Here is a 15,149-nt window from a genome sequence, read left to right as displayed (position 1 = left end):
CAATCCCAGCACCCCAGGATCATGACCTGAGCTGAAGGCAGATGCTCAACCACTGAGCTACCCAGTCATCCCTTGATTTATCATTTAATCTCCTTACTAATTTATTGGTCTACTAAGATTTTCTATTTCCTCATGCTTCAATCTTTGTAGGTTATATGTTTCTAGGCATGTATCCTCTATATACTCTATATAGTATAAAGACTGCTGAGTAAGAATAACCAAAAACATTCACAGGACAGGTATTGTTTATTTATGAATTAAAAAAAAAAAAGTAAGCTATAGAACATTAAAGATCTACATTTAATATACACATTATATGTATATTATATATATACATGTATACCTATTACATATATTTTGATATGTATACATATATTCATTTATACAAATACTATAAACATGTTATATTATAAAGATATCAGTCCTCCTCCAAATTGTCCAGACAGGGTTGTTAATAGTCTAGTTTTTATTGTTGATTTTTAAAAATGTGTGTGTGTGTGTGTGTGCACATATAAATGGACAAGCTGAATCTTAAATTTATGTGAAGGAGCAATGAACCAAGTATAACCAAAAGAATAAAAGGACTAGCCCTACCAGGTATTGGGACTTACAATTAAGCCATATTAATTAACAAAATGTATAGTTTGGTGCAGGGATAGATAGAGCAAACGTCAGTAATTACTGTAACAAATAGATGTTTGGGGCTGCAAATAATGGGGGAAACAGTGACTCAAATGGCTGAAGCGATTTAATAGGAAATCCAAAAGCAGAGTTACTTTTAGGGTTGGTTAACTTTATGGTTTGACAGCATCATAAAACAAACAAACAAACAAACAAAAAAAAAACCCGGTTTGTTCTGTCTTTCTGTTCTGTTATCCTCAGTGTGGTGGCTTTACCCCTTGGGCTAGTATCCCGTATAGCCACAGATGGCTGTCACAGCTCCAGGCAACATGGCAAGATTCAGTAATGTCTTCCTATGTTATTTTTTTTCTTCCCCTGTTAGAAAACCTTTCTAAAAATCCCCTAAAACATTTACTCTCGTGTCTTCATGGTCCCAGTTGCATCACTCACTCAATTCCCAAGTCAGATATACTCATTCCTGAATCAAATATTGGCAACGGTTTTGAGGTCAGCATTATTGTCTTAGACAATAAGACAGGTAGAATTTCAGGTAGAATGGATGTTGAGATGTCAACCATCAAAACAATTATGTTCATTCTGTTTGATGAGAAAAGAGTTTTTGATGTTATTCTTTAAACTTTTTCACCTCCAAAACTAATGCTGAATTAATCCATCACTAAATGAAACTCAGATGTCTTACCTAAAAACAATCATATTCAATCCTCTCTTTAAATGCATACAGTTGAAAAACTAATGTTTGTTGAGTTTCTACTAAATACCAGATACTGTGCTGAGTACACCATCATATTCAATCCTCACAACTCTCTATTAGTTTCAGTAATTCTCTTTCCAAGGATGAAATGAGGCCTAGGGAAGGAAAAAGACCAAGATTTGCATGGAGTAACCTGTTGAGTAAATAGTAGATCTGAAACTATACACTGACCTTTGAATGAGGGCCTTATTCTTCAACCCAGCCTGGGGACATATTATAAGTTGAGATACAGACTCATGTACCAAGAGGAGTTGTCAAGTATCTCCCAAGAGTAAGGTTTTCTTCTCCATGAACTATAAGAATAAGGGATATAAATTTCAGAATTCTTAAGACCTACTCTCTACTATCAGATAATGTGTTAGATTCAGAAGAAATAACTCCATCTGTCAAATCAGGCTGAAAGAATTTCAGAAATACAGAAAGTCTATGTAAGGCAAACACTCCTGTTTGTCTCCCTTACTATCCCACTACTACATATTCACAATACTTCTAACACCATATGGGTGGGCATTTCACACATTCTGCAATTCTCTATGACACCAGCTGGGTGTCCAATAATTTGATTCAATTCTTACACCAACTGGAGTTAACACAAAACTCCAAGGTCAAGGGCTCAGTCCTGAGAGACGCTGCCTCCCACTTCAGATGCCAATCCCAAGTAAAACGCTCAAGATTGCCCACAACTTTTGTCTAACTTGGATACAAATCAGAGGTTCCCATGACTACTCCCCCACTGTGGATTCCATTATTCGCTAGAACAAATCACAAAACTCAGGAAAAACTTACCTACATCTACCAGTTTATTAAATAGTAAAGGATATGATAAAGGTTAAGATGAGCACCAAGATGAAGAACTACCTAGGGCAAGGTCCAGAAGAGTCCCAGTCCCTGTGGGGTGGGGTGTGCTGCCCTCCAGCATATAAATGTGTTTATCAAACTAGAAGTTCCCTGAGCCAAAACCGTTGGGATTTTTTTTATTAAGGCTTTCACATGGAGGTATGATCAAATTATCAGCTCCATTCTAAACCCCTCTCTTCTCTCTGAAGAGTGGGGAGCAAGGCTGAAAAATTCCAAGCTTCTAATTATGGCTTGATCTTTCTGGTAAACCGCCCCCCACCCCAGCCCCATTTGGGAACACAGTCACCTCATTAGAAGACTCTACTACCAACCAGGAAGTTCCAAAGAATTAGGAGCCCTAGGTTGGAAACCAGGATCGAAGATCAACCATTAGAACAAATGATACTCTAGTGCTCTTCTCATTTCGGAAATTGTAAGGGTTTCAGCAAGACTATAGGAACTGGGGTCAGAAACTAAATATTAGTACATAAGATTCTCCTAGTGCCCCCACTTACAGGAGTTTAGGGAGCGCTATGCTAGGAACTGGAAGCAGAGCTCTATATTTGTATAGTTATTAGGACTATTAACCTACAGTTTGGCATCCTCATTGTGCCTGCTCATGAAAATCGACTTTCATAAACCTTGGGATACCTTAGCTTCCTTAAAGGGTGCATGCATGAGGAATGTCAACAAACCAAGGGGACAGGGCATCAGATGATGAAGGGCAGAGCAGCAGGGTGGCAGGGGAAAAACTTTGATAAAAAGGTCAACCTGGCAGGTAAGGTAGAAACTGAATAGCCCTGTGCTGCCACGAATCACCAGGCCAGTGGTACAAGTGTGATGGATAGGCCCCTCTGAGGCTGCCTGTGATTGAAGCCACATTGTCAAAAACAGACAGCAAACCAGGAGAGAGAAGCAAGAAGTTAGATGGTGCTGTCAACATGCCAGGGGATATGCGGCAAGGAGTATGGACCTGCATGAAGAGTGAGGAGAAACAAAGGGGGTGAGGTGGTGGATGAGTTTTTTAAATAGCCTCCAAGGACACCTGTGAGAAGATCTGGGCAATCTGATGTCCTAACAATGATGAGTTTGCAAAAAGAACTCTTATCACCTCCTTATCACCTCCCAGGAAAGGAGGCTCTCTGCTGGGACCTCATCTATAACCCAGGTCGAACCAGCTCAGGGCCCCTACCATCTAGCAAACCCTGGAGACTCCAAGGCAGTGCTCTAGAAGACAAGAGCTGTCTCTCTAGGACCTGAACAGAAGACAAGGTAGAGTTGTGGGCCAGTCCCTCCCCATTCACCCAGGAAGGGCTGTACTCAAGGGCCACTAGGGAGGCTTGGCTTTGTTCTGGAGCAACAGCTAGTAACTCCTGAGAACCGTGGGGCAGCTGCTTCATTAATTTCATCTTAAATTTTACTGTAGAAGGACAAGCCTGTTAGTCTGCAGCAGACCAAGAAATCGAAAAACTCCAGGGGAAAACTAGCCAGTCCAATGTGTTCACAATGTGCTCTGCAAAGTCCTAGGCATTCTGTGACAATATCTCAGGGATACAAGTGGGGAGTAATAGCAGGCAAGGCTCCTAGCCCTGCAGCTTCTCTTCTATGGGTGTCAAGTTACAGCTTCTATTTACCAAGGACTATTATATACATCAGGCAATGTGCTGAGCATTTCCATCTGCTTAGTTCTTATAGCAACTCCAATGCGGATGCTCTTAATGTTCCTATTATGTAGGAGAGGAAACTAAAGCCCAGAGAGGTTAAGTAATTTGCCCAGAGTCACACAGCAAGTAACTGGCAGTGGTGGGATTCGAACAGAGCTCATCGCTACAGGTCCTCTGTAAGACTTCCAGGGTTGGTAGGGTTTTCTCCCCCCCATGCAAAAGAGGGTTTATTCACGGGCAGCCACCTCAAGACTGACAGCCTGAGGTTTATCAAAATCTCTGATGGCAACTCTGAAGAAGTGGGAGTCACTGCTGCACTGCAGTTTACTCTGCCATCTGTTACAATGAGGAGAATATTAAGTATTGACCTCTCGTGGATTAGGCAGGCTTTGTAAGTTTTAAGGATTTAATGTCTGAAAAGTACCTCTTGCAGTAACCTCGAGCACCTTATAGTAACCCTCCTGCAACATCAGGCTTTTTTGCTTTCTCTCACCCAGAGCTGATGAAGGAGCAGAAGCTGATCTGAGGGCTTGCCCCAGACAGTCACCACGGAGGTCAGGCTCAAGAAGAGAAGAAGGAGAGAAATGGGGAGACAGAGGGCTGGGGGTGCAGAGGATAAAGAGAACGCTGGGTAAACATGGGAGACAAATTGATGTTGTCTTTTACACTAAGGAAGGTAACAGTTTGTCTTCTGAAGAGTTGTGGTGTTGTCATGAGACCATTGAAAGACAGCCCGGTTTTTTTTCTCCCTTGCCTATAAGAAGACTCAGTTAAATTTTATGTTTGATTTCAATCTATTTCCTTAACTTAGAATTTTGGCAAGCAGCTTTCCCCTGACAATAAAATCCAAAACTATCAAAAATGAGGTAACTATGCCTGGTTATGACCTGGCTTTATATTCTTTTTGGGGAAGTGGGCAGAAAGTAATAAATTATTATGCTAAGATAGAAGAGAGTACACATTGGCCCAGGAAATGTGCTAAAAAGATGGGGTCCTTGCTCACCCTGGATTTTCTCAGAAACAATCCCCACTCCAGGAAACAAAGTCTGAGAAAAAAAAGTTGTTTTTTAAAAATGTTGTATTTAATTTAAAAGTGTTTAAAAATGTTTAAATTAACTTAAAATGTTGATAATACAGGAAGAATCTGAAATAAACATGGAAATTATTAGCATCTGTGTGGTAGGCACATGGCTCTTTTTCTGTGCATTTGAAATATATCAGACTTTTGAAAATAAACTCAAATTGCTGAGAGAGGAGACCAGCTGGCATGAGAATTAGAAGCTCTGGACAGCCTGGCTTTGGGGATATAAACAGCTCATAATTTGAATCTGAAGTCGAGTGAGATTAAGGTAAGGAACAAAACTCTGAACAATCAGGAGGCTGACAATTAAATCATCCAAAGACATTTATAGAGCTCTACTGTATACTTAGGACTTTTCTTGGCATTGGGGACATAAGGTTGAACAGAATAGATGCGGTCCCGAACTCTGAGCTTCTAGTCTAGGGGAAGGCCAGTCAAGGAGTAAACAAATGAGTGAATAGTTATAGACTGTGAGAAGTGTATAACTTGTTATGACAAGTAAGTATATAGTGTTGAGTTAGACAATGATGGGGGTGGGGGGCTTTGCCCATCTTAGACAAGGTGATTACAGATGACCTCTATGAGGAAGTTCTATTTAGCTATGAATCAAAGGAAAAAGAACAAGAGAACAATCCATAGTGAGGTCACCAGATATATATATGCCCTGAAGCAGGATTTGTTGTTTAAGTCCCAGGGCCAGAAGACCACAGTGGCTGGCGTGCATCCTTTGGGAGGGTGAGGAACAGAGATGTGGTTCAAGAAATAGTCAGACGCATTGTTCTGGATACGAGGGAAGGATCTGGCCTTTTTTCCAAAACAGCAGCCACTACACATCTTAGTCACAAAGGACTAGCATGTTCTGAATATACCTTGAAAAAGATCTCTCTGGCTACTAATGTGAAATTATTGACTTGGAGATTGGTAAGAGTGGAGGCAGGAAAATGAAGGAGAATGGGAATAATCTAATTGCAGCCAAATATGGTGGATGGCACTGCCTTTTTTGTACATAAAGTTTTATTGCAACGCTACACTCTCATTTGTTTCTGTGTAGTCTATGGCTGCTCTTGCACTACAACAGCAGAGTTCAAGGGCTGAGACAGAGGCTCTATGGCCCACAAACCCCAAAATATTGACTATCTGGCCCTTTACAGGAAAGATATGTTTTCCCCTGAGTTTGAAATTTGTGGCACTAGCCCCAAAACTATATGATAATGGCCAATCAGCTTTTTCCAGCAAGAATTATTGAACATCTCCTGTGTGCTGAGGGGAAAGACAGGACCCTGGAAACAAATACTGTGCAAGACCAGATGTCTTCTTTGAGAACTGTTCATCTCATCAGATCCATCCCCTCACTTACCCTTCCATAAGCCGACACCATTCCTTTCTGAAGCTCCAAGTTTGGTTCAAGTCCTAGACTGTCCATAAAGCTTTCCCTGACTTAAACCATACTCCATATTTTCAAACTGCAGCCATAAGTATCTCCTATGTTATATACTTAGCCCCTGATTATGCTGTATATACTGATGGTTTTAGATGACCAAAACATCTTCCCCATGGTTTTGAAAACACGAAATATCCACACGTGGTCCCCTAACCTCTGAGGTACCACTCAAGCCTCTCCTCCATTGAGAAAACTCTAGTTTCAAGGGGACAGCAGTTGGTTCAGGGATAGAACATGACCCTAACAGAACCTTTCCTCCAGGGGCATCTGCCAGAATTAGTGAAAATTATCATCTCTTTTCTTTTCAGTGATGGTACTGAGAGTCTCTAAGCCTAGGATTGCCAACACCCCTGCCAAAGTGCACATTCGGGTAACACACACTTTGCCCACCTTCAATAAGGGGAGAGGTAATGGTGAGAGAAGCAGATGGGAGTCTGATGATTTCCCCTGAGCCCTGCATCTCACAGCACCTCTCATCCTTACTAATGACACAAGCCAATAAATACTTACTGTTTAAGTTGATTGAGTTTCTGCATAAATGACAGAAATACCGAAGGCTATTTCTGCCTTCATCAACTCTGCCAAAAGATGATCAAGTCAGGGCCATTTGGCCATTCTAGAACCCTCCTCCTGGTACCAGAGAAATGCAAATTGCTAGTACACTAAAAGCTGGCTGGTTGGTGGGCACATAGGCCTTTTACACTTTGATCCTGGCTGTGAAGGCTTCACCTACAATTAGACTTTGCTAAGAGTAAATCTAGGGAAGTTCTAATACAAAACCAGGATACTCTACCTTTCATTACCTCTGGCGCTGGCTTGGCTATGAACTTGCTATGGGATCTTAGGTAAGTTCTTGATATCCTCAAATTTTTCCACCTATAAAATAAAGAAAATGGCCTTCCTGAACAACCATCTCCAGGCTGACTCTTGAGTTCAAGTCTGTCTGATTCCTCCAGGAAAATGTGCATTTCTATCCCATCACTTTGGGACAAAGGTGACTTTTCACGGAGCATTATTTGATTTTGTTCTTCAAAATTTAATCTCCGAGCCACATGTAGAAGCAGGAGTCTGCTATTTACATTGGACTTCTTGTTCCACCCAGATTGGGCAGCCTCCACACACCAGGCAGGGACAGGCTAAAGGAAATGGGAACACTTTGTTTTTTACTGTAGTTACATTATGTGTCTCATGAAATACCTTAATAGCTTCTTGAAAAATGTATCAAAAAGTATGAAAAGATTTACAAATATTTTAGAGGCCAGCATGACCTATGATGAATTCAAATGCTGGCTGAAAATGTTGTTTTCTTGTTTTTTCCTATAGGGGCACCTTATTTTTTTTAGGGGTACCTTATCAAAAAAAAAAAAAAGATCAAGATGATCTCTGGCAATGGTTTCTTATTTTTGTCCTTAACCACATTTCTCATGAGCTCTGTTAGTCATGGACTAGCCTACCTGTAATATAGGTCAAGATCATCACAGCGTTTCTGAACTAGGGCACCATTAACATTTTAAATGGAATTTTTCTTTGTGCTTCAAGGTCTCCTGCGTGGCAAGACTTTTACTCTCCCAGCTAAATGCCAGTAGTACAGTCCCCTATCATCGTGACACACAGTCTGAAAAGACTTATTCATTCCTAATAACCTGAAGGGGTCAGGTGCTACCTCCTATCAAGCTCTTATTTTACAAACAAATCAACTGGGGACCAAAGATGTGACAGGATTTTCCAAGATCATACATGTGAGATAGGACTGAAAGAAGAATCTGAAGTCACATATTTTGATATCCAGTCCCAATGATCTTTATACTATCTAAACCCATCTCAGATAGCTGTGGGTTTCAATTTATAGCTGATGCTATTATAAAACTTACAATCAAGCTATTAATATTAATACCAACACCAATCATTACCTTCCAATTATACTTTGATTGCAATTGATACATTCTATACTATAGTTCAGCAAGTTTTATCATATTCATGAGGGTCTTCATTACCATATGTAGCTCATCATACTTGCATTTGTTAGTAGACAAGAAATAGCCTATCAGAATCCAAAAGCAGCCTTCTAATTATTGCTCATTGGCTGGCCCCCAAGGAGCAGAGAGAGGAACTCTTGGGCATTCACCCAGAAGGCAGTGATCAAAAGATTCAGGAACTGAAGAAGCTACTTTGTCCATGAAATTCTAGTATTTCTGACATTTGGAGCACCATTTGGTCAATGCTAAGGTCTTCTCCTGAGTTGCTCCTACTGAGTGATTCCATAAATGGTCTAGAATAAATAGAGGGAGATGAGTCTAAGTTTCTAGCAGTAATCAGGTATTAGGGTGAAATCTGCTCTTCCTCTGTCCATTATACATCCCCAAATCCCACCCTCTTACTAAGTGCCAGAGGAGTTAAACAGGTAAGAAAGATGTTACATTTTTACAGTAACTGGTGTTTTCACTGCACTGTCTTGTTACAATACAGTTGCTGCCAACAAGGATGGAAAACCCTGCTTGATATCATTGGTCTTAGATGCCTCCTCACTCATGCTCATGCACGCCAGATCCATCAATATTATAGGAAGGTGAAAAAGGACAGCGCCTCAGGACTCTATGTTCTCATGGTATTTTCAGAGCAATTCATGAGCCTCTTTTAATGCATTTGCCTCCTCCAAGATGTGCTTCAGACAAGCTCATATGATCAATGATCGAGCGATGCCCGGTCACTTCTTCAGAGTTCGGTAGACCAACAGGTCTGGAGTTGCATTTTAATAGCATCTCTCTTACAATCCAGAGTCCTTTTTTTTCTACAGAAGAAATTTGAAAACAAAAAATAGATTGACTCCAAAGTTTAACTCAAGAACAATGCTAAGGTCCCAAGTTTGTATACTTTTTACCCAAAAGCATTTAAAGCAGTAAATATAATGTCATAGGAATGCCAATTTATAGCTAATAACCACTGAGGGGAAATGAAAAATAAATGTGTGTGTATGTGCACGCAAACCTCAAAAAAAAAAATGTAGTAGTGGCAGAGAGTTTTCTTTTTCGTTCTTAGCAGTGTTATTAGAAACTCATTAGGAGTCAATTACCATTTAATTTCTCTACAATTATGGTTTTACTGTCCAAATGTTCCTGCATATCACATAGGCTATTTAAAACTAAAATTTTGCTCCTCCCATCCCGCCACTGCCACCACCAAAAGAGGGTCAATTTTGAAATACAAGTTCCAGAAGTCCCTTTTTTATTTTTGACAATTATCTTCCAGGGAAACCAGAGAAACTAGCCGAGTCCTATAAAAATGCTGGTGGCTAAGCACAAGGATGCCCTCTTAATCTCCCCTCCCTTTGTAAAACTGAGAGTTATCCAAAGTATTTAGCCAAATCCATTCTTCAACAAATATTTGTTGCAAACAAAGAAAAGGCATACAGAAATACTTTGAGCAAGAAAGTAACCCCACATTTGTGAGGCGGGGGGAAAGACCCTAAAAATGCAATTATCTGGCATGCCTTACAGCTAGCCATAACTATTTTAAATTACTTTGTATATGAATATTAGTTACCCCAATAGGAAAATGTGAAACCCAAAATGAAATGCCTAGAAACAATGGAATTATAAATCTGACATTATAGTTGGTAAAGTTATGCAGTACAGAAATGCCTAACTATCCCCCCCCCCACACACACACACACACACACACATTCTCCCAACTTACCTTCAACTCTTACCTATGAAGCAGGAGTAAAATTGCAAAGTAAAACTTTGTGATGGGGGGCGGGGGTAAATAACTTGGAAGCAAATCAAAATAACAGAATCAGACAACAACCACTAAGACTGATCTTCAACTCAATTATTTGTCCTCCGGGGATGAGGAGCTCTAAGGACACGGTATTGGTAAATACTCTACTGGCATAGATTTGGTCTGCTTAAACATAACATTGCACATTGCTCCTTGCCACTCTTTCATTCTTCTCCTCCCAGGACCCCATCTTTATCTCAAGAGGTCCCAATCTGAAAATATTCAGAGAGAAGGGTGTTGCCTTGTCACAAACTACAGATGGTAAAGAAGATGTTATTTTTGAAAACTCTGTCCACATTTTGTCAAGATTTCCAAGTAAAATGAATCAACTCTATCATTTTGGTGCCAATATTTTTGGCCAATAAAGAAAAAGTCCTCTGACCCTAGATAGTCAAAATTCCTCAAGCAATAGAAAACCCTTTTTGTATTCCCAGGAGACAAATGTTTGTGAGTAGAGATGCCCAGGCAAAGCATACCTTGTGCCTGAGGACCAAATTTTTCTATATAAATATAAATATACAACACATGCATACATATATACACACACAAGTGGAATGATTGTTCAATAAATCTCAAGGGCAGAGTAGAAGATGTTTTGGAAGAGTGGTCATCCGAAATGTTGCAGATGAAAAAGGCAAGACCTAACAAAGATTCTCTCCCTAACCAAATGTCAGACTTCTTAAAGCCCTTTTTCATTAGGCCTCATCCTTGGGCCTTGTTTTCAAGTTCAAGAATCCCTTACCTTGTAGGGGAGCTGATCATCTGATCAAATTCCTCATTCCTCCTTATCCCCAGGTGATACCTGGTCACTCTGGCCCACCTTCAGCAAGACTTCTGTGACATTGACTTAGCCAGGAATTTCCTAATAGTTAATGTCCCATCCACTGACCACACCACGCCCCTCCCCCCCCATCCCTGCTCCTTTGCTCTGAATCCCCACTGGTTTGTGTTCTATTTGGAATTGACAGTTCTGTACTGAGGTCTGTGGTCCCCTATTGCCGTAGTTCCTGAGTAAATCTGTTTTTATTACTTTCACTACTGTTTAGCTCTGGTTTGTCTTGACAAAAAAAAAAAAAAAAAACAGAAGTGCAACAATTTTAAAAAGCTTCCATAGAAAGGCATCTCTGCAGTGGATTGCATGTATGTGAGCACCTTCTCTTTTTTTGTTCTTTTTGGGTTTTTTTTTTTGTTTGTTTGCATCAAATGACCTTTAATGTTCAAAAGAGGCATGAATGTAAGTGTGCCTTTTCTTTTTGTTTTCAAATATTAGCTCAAAAATCCTAACTCTGTCTCTTCCACAGAAGGGGGTGATGGCTACATAAATTCAGGGTTTCCTATGGTTCCTATGCTCCAAGTCTTAAAAGTGGCTCTTCTTTATTCAGAGAGGGAAGCAAACTGGGGGAGGGAAATACTATCCCAAGTAACTGATCTAAAAGAAACTGTCAAGGTGGTCAGGTCACTTTGAGCCTAGTTGCTTCAAATTTTTTTCCAACCTAGAAAAAATTCCACTAATTTTTCACTCATCAGTGAGGTTCAGAATGTTACCCTAATAAATCTTTCTCTTCATCATCTTAGCAGCTACTAAGAGTAGAAATAAACATTTGGAAATAGTTTTAACAACAAAATCCAGGGGAGTTATCTGTGATTTGAAAATGAGTCAAGGAAAAAGGAAATTTTTAATGATGTAGGAAATGCAATTCAACCCAGAAAATGCCAATCCCCATGCATTCTGGTTTATTAAAGATGTGGAGCTTGAAATTGTCTTATAGGATAAAAAGCAGTGACATCAACTAGAAAGGCAGTGATGAGCATTTGGATTCTAGCCTCTATTCCTACCATTTTGGCAGAACACAGGGCACTCACAGGAAATGGTAGGAGCTATACTGGGAAAGGAGGGTGAGGGGCAGAATGGACCATCTACTGGGCAAGGTAAGCCAAAGACTTTGAAGAAAGGGAAGGTCTTGATTGGGGTTGGGATTTAGAAAGCTCTCTGGAAGAGCTGGTCTTTGATGAATTGACAGAGGAAAAACATAATAGACAGAGAACACAGTTTGGAGGCTACTGGGATAGTGCAGATAGCAGGAAGTCGGGGCCTGAACCAGAAAAGCAGCAGGCAGGTGAGAGGATGGATCCCAGAAAGCCCTAGAAGGAGAAGCAAGACAAGAGTCTTGGTTTGGAACACAGTCTTCCATGAATGGCATTTGGACCAGAACTCTTTGAACAACGGGGTGTGACAGTGAAAATGAGTAACAAGTTATTGGAAATAAAGAACCAGAGAATCAGACCCAGCCAAGATTCACTGAGCTCCTGCCAGGCACCAGGTCCCTTTAACTATATATGAAGTATTGAAACAGAAAATTCATCAATACAATTAAACATATGCCACCCGTTGCAAGAACCAAAAATCCCAAACAGATCTTAGGAGCAGCCCTACTCAGTCAGCCAAGCCTAGAAATGGCTTCATGTAGGTCTCCCTCACTTGGAAAACTCTTGCCCCATGTACTTGGGTTCCTCAGTGGCAGTGTCTGGCTGGTGGCTAGGTTAATCCAATAACCTAGCACCTCTTTCCCGGGTGAGGGTACTGTTAGCTCATAAATGCTGCAGCTGGGCCCAAGGGTCAGCTTGCCCTGACCCTGAGAAGGTTGTATTCTGCTGCTTCCCTTCAGCCCATCTCCTGGTCGGTCATTCCTCTGCCTTGATAATAGCCCCTCCCCTATCTTCTCCCCCATCTTCACAGCTCCCAAGCTGGAAGAAAGGTCTTCCTCTCAGTCAAGATTTCTAAAAGACTCAGACTACAACCCTCAGGCCTATTTCATTTCACTCACTCATCTGGTTTAGGCAACCATGAGCTTTCTTCCCTTTGTCCTATTCTCTACTTAGTAAAACTTCAAGTTAAAAATAATGAAACCATCCTAAGTGCCCAGCAACATTGTGATTGGTTAATAAATTATGGATCCTCCATGCAGTCAAGCACCATTCGACACTTGAAATTCCAACAAAGCTTACCTGCTTATGCAAATATGGAACAATCCCCCCCCCCCATTCTCAGTTAAATGAAGAAAAAAGCAAATAATGTGCTTTACCACCATGTGAGCCAGGAAAGGGGCTCTGTGTACTTGTATCAAATAACTCTGGGAGAACACTCTTTTTTAGTTACAAGCAGTCAATCTCAGAACATAGTCTGAGGTTTGTCCCAGTAGGTTTGGGACATACCCAGTAGGTATGTCCCATAAGTTTGTCCCAGTAGTGGGTGAGTTGGAGGAAAACAAAACTTACAAGGAAATGAAAGATTCTAGTCACTACTTGACTTCTATCCTATGGAAATTGGTAAAAACAAGTTTTCTGTTAATGTCTTGTTACCAGGATACCATTTTTCCAATTACTCACAAAGAGCAGAGATTATTAACCCTGTGATTTTATTCCAGCGGGACTATTCAAAATCGCACTTCCTGCCATTCACGGAGGTTAAATAATGAATTACGAATGGCACAATGGTAATGAAATTCTCAGAATGAACTTCTGTAAGCTCCAAATAGGTTTTCTTGGGAGGGTGGAAGGGGGCAAAGAGAGGAAAGGCAAGTATTAATAGTGTGAAGGTCTGATGTACTCAATTTGATTTTGGAGAACAGTAAAAAAGGCCCAGAGCCTCTGAGAATTTACTCTAATTCCACTCAACAAACATGAAGCCACAGTGTCTGGGAGATTTTAGAATTAAATGCAATAGGAACCAATTGCAATGGTGCCTGCTATTGAATTACCTTCGGAAGAGCCTGTTTCGAATTTCCACCAAAATAGGATGTGTCGCCAAACTCTGACCTCAGCAGCTTTCCCTACACGGAAAGAGAATCAGTCTGGAAATGCCTGCCCTGCCTCATTATCCCTTATATTGAGTTCACGGAAGGTGGGCAGGGGCAGCAGAATCTGTGAGGCCCTCAGGTGAGTCCACCAGTTGCAAGTCATTGAGAGATAGAAGGTAGTACAGCCAGTCCTAGGAGTGGCTGAAGGCTGAGTCGGGGCTCTGATTACTTACTACACCAGTAAGCCAAGTAAAAGCCATAGCAGCCCCTGAGAGCTTGTCAAAAATGCAGAATCATGGGCCCTACCCCATACCTTCAGAATCTGCATTTTAACAAGATCCCCAGGTTATTCATATACAATTTGAGTTGCACTAAAGTTAAGTAGCAGTCATGAGAAATACTTGCTGCATTGAATACAAAGCAGCCAGAGGTGGGGGGGCGGGGGGATGGGGGGGGGTAGGGGGAAGCCCTCCCTTTTCAGCCTAGACTTGCAAAATATTCAAAATGTATTATTTTCTCAAATTTTGGCATGGCACTGATGCTTTGGAAAGATACTCCTGCAGAGAAGCATGGCATCCCTACTTCACCCTGTGCCAAGGGGTGGAAGGAATAGAAAGAATGCAATGAAGGTTCTGAGTTGTAGATCTGACTTCTGGTCACTCTGACTGTTGGAGCATTTGTTCCTCATAAGCCCATTCAGCTCCTCTTCCTCGGGACAGCCTTCCAGCTACTGTTCTCTAATTAAACATCCCAACTCCTCCTAAGACATTATTCCAAATCTCTTCGGTAGGTTCATGTGGTCTTTAAGGAGCAGCACCTGGACTTGAATTCTGTATTCTGGACATGGAAGAGAGCAGAACTTCTCTGTTCTGTGGCTGTTTTGCTGGCTCTCTTTTTCAGAAAGGAAGTGAAAGGAAGGCATGATGGTGCAGGGTGATTTATTGAGGTACAGTTTATGTTCTGTTCTCCTTACTTTGACCCGGTCACAGGACCTTTGTGTTCCCATACTTTTGGGGAGGTTTGCTTTGCAAAATTAAGAGCAGAAGTTGCTCTCAGAATATTCTTGACTCTTGTTTTCCAGGATCTTATACTCCTTGACAGACTTGTGGGGTGGCAGGAAGAGCAGAGAGATGGGATAACCCTTGAAGCAGAATGGTTG

At 41.0% G+C, this 15,149-nt stretch overlaps 1 long non-coding RNA gene across 1 annotated transcript; it reads right to left on the bottom strand.

Annotated features, from left to right (window-relative positions):
• Positions 1 to 237: 237 nt before the first annotated feature.
• Positions 238 to 14,383, bottom strand: LOC125754985 (uncharacterized). The gene is made up of 3 exons (XR_007410286.1): positions 8,327 to 14,383; positions 7,210 to 7,292; positions 238 to 1,686 (listed from the first exon to the last, which is right to left on the bottom strand). It is a non-coding gene; the product is annotated as an uncharacterized LOC125754985 (long non-coding RNA).
• Positions 14,384 to 15,149: the final 766 nt, after the last annotated feature.

The sequence above is a fragment of the Canis lupus genome, chromosome 4 (assembly GCF_003254725.2).
Source record: "Canis lupus dingo isolate Sandy chromosome 4, ASM325472v2, whole genome shotgun sequence".
Lineage (NCBI taxonomy): Eukaryota > Metazoa > Chordata > Mammalia > Carnivora > Canidae > Canis > Canis lupus.
Note: the sequence above shows the minus strand (reverse complement) of the source record. Positions and strands in the feature narration are given on the sequence as shown.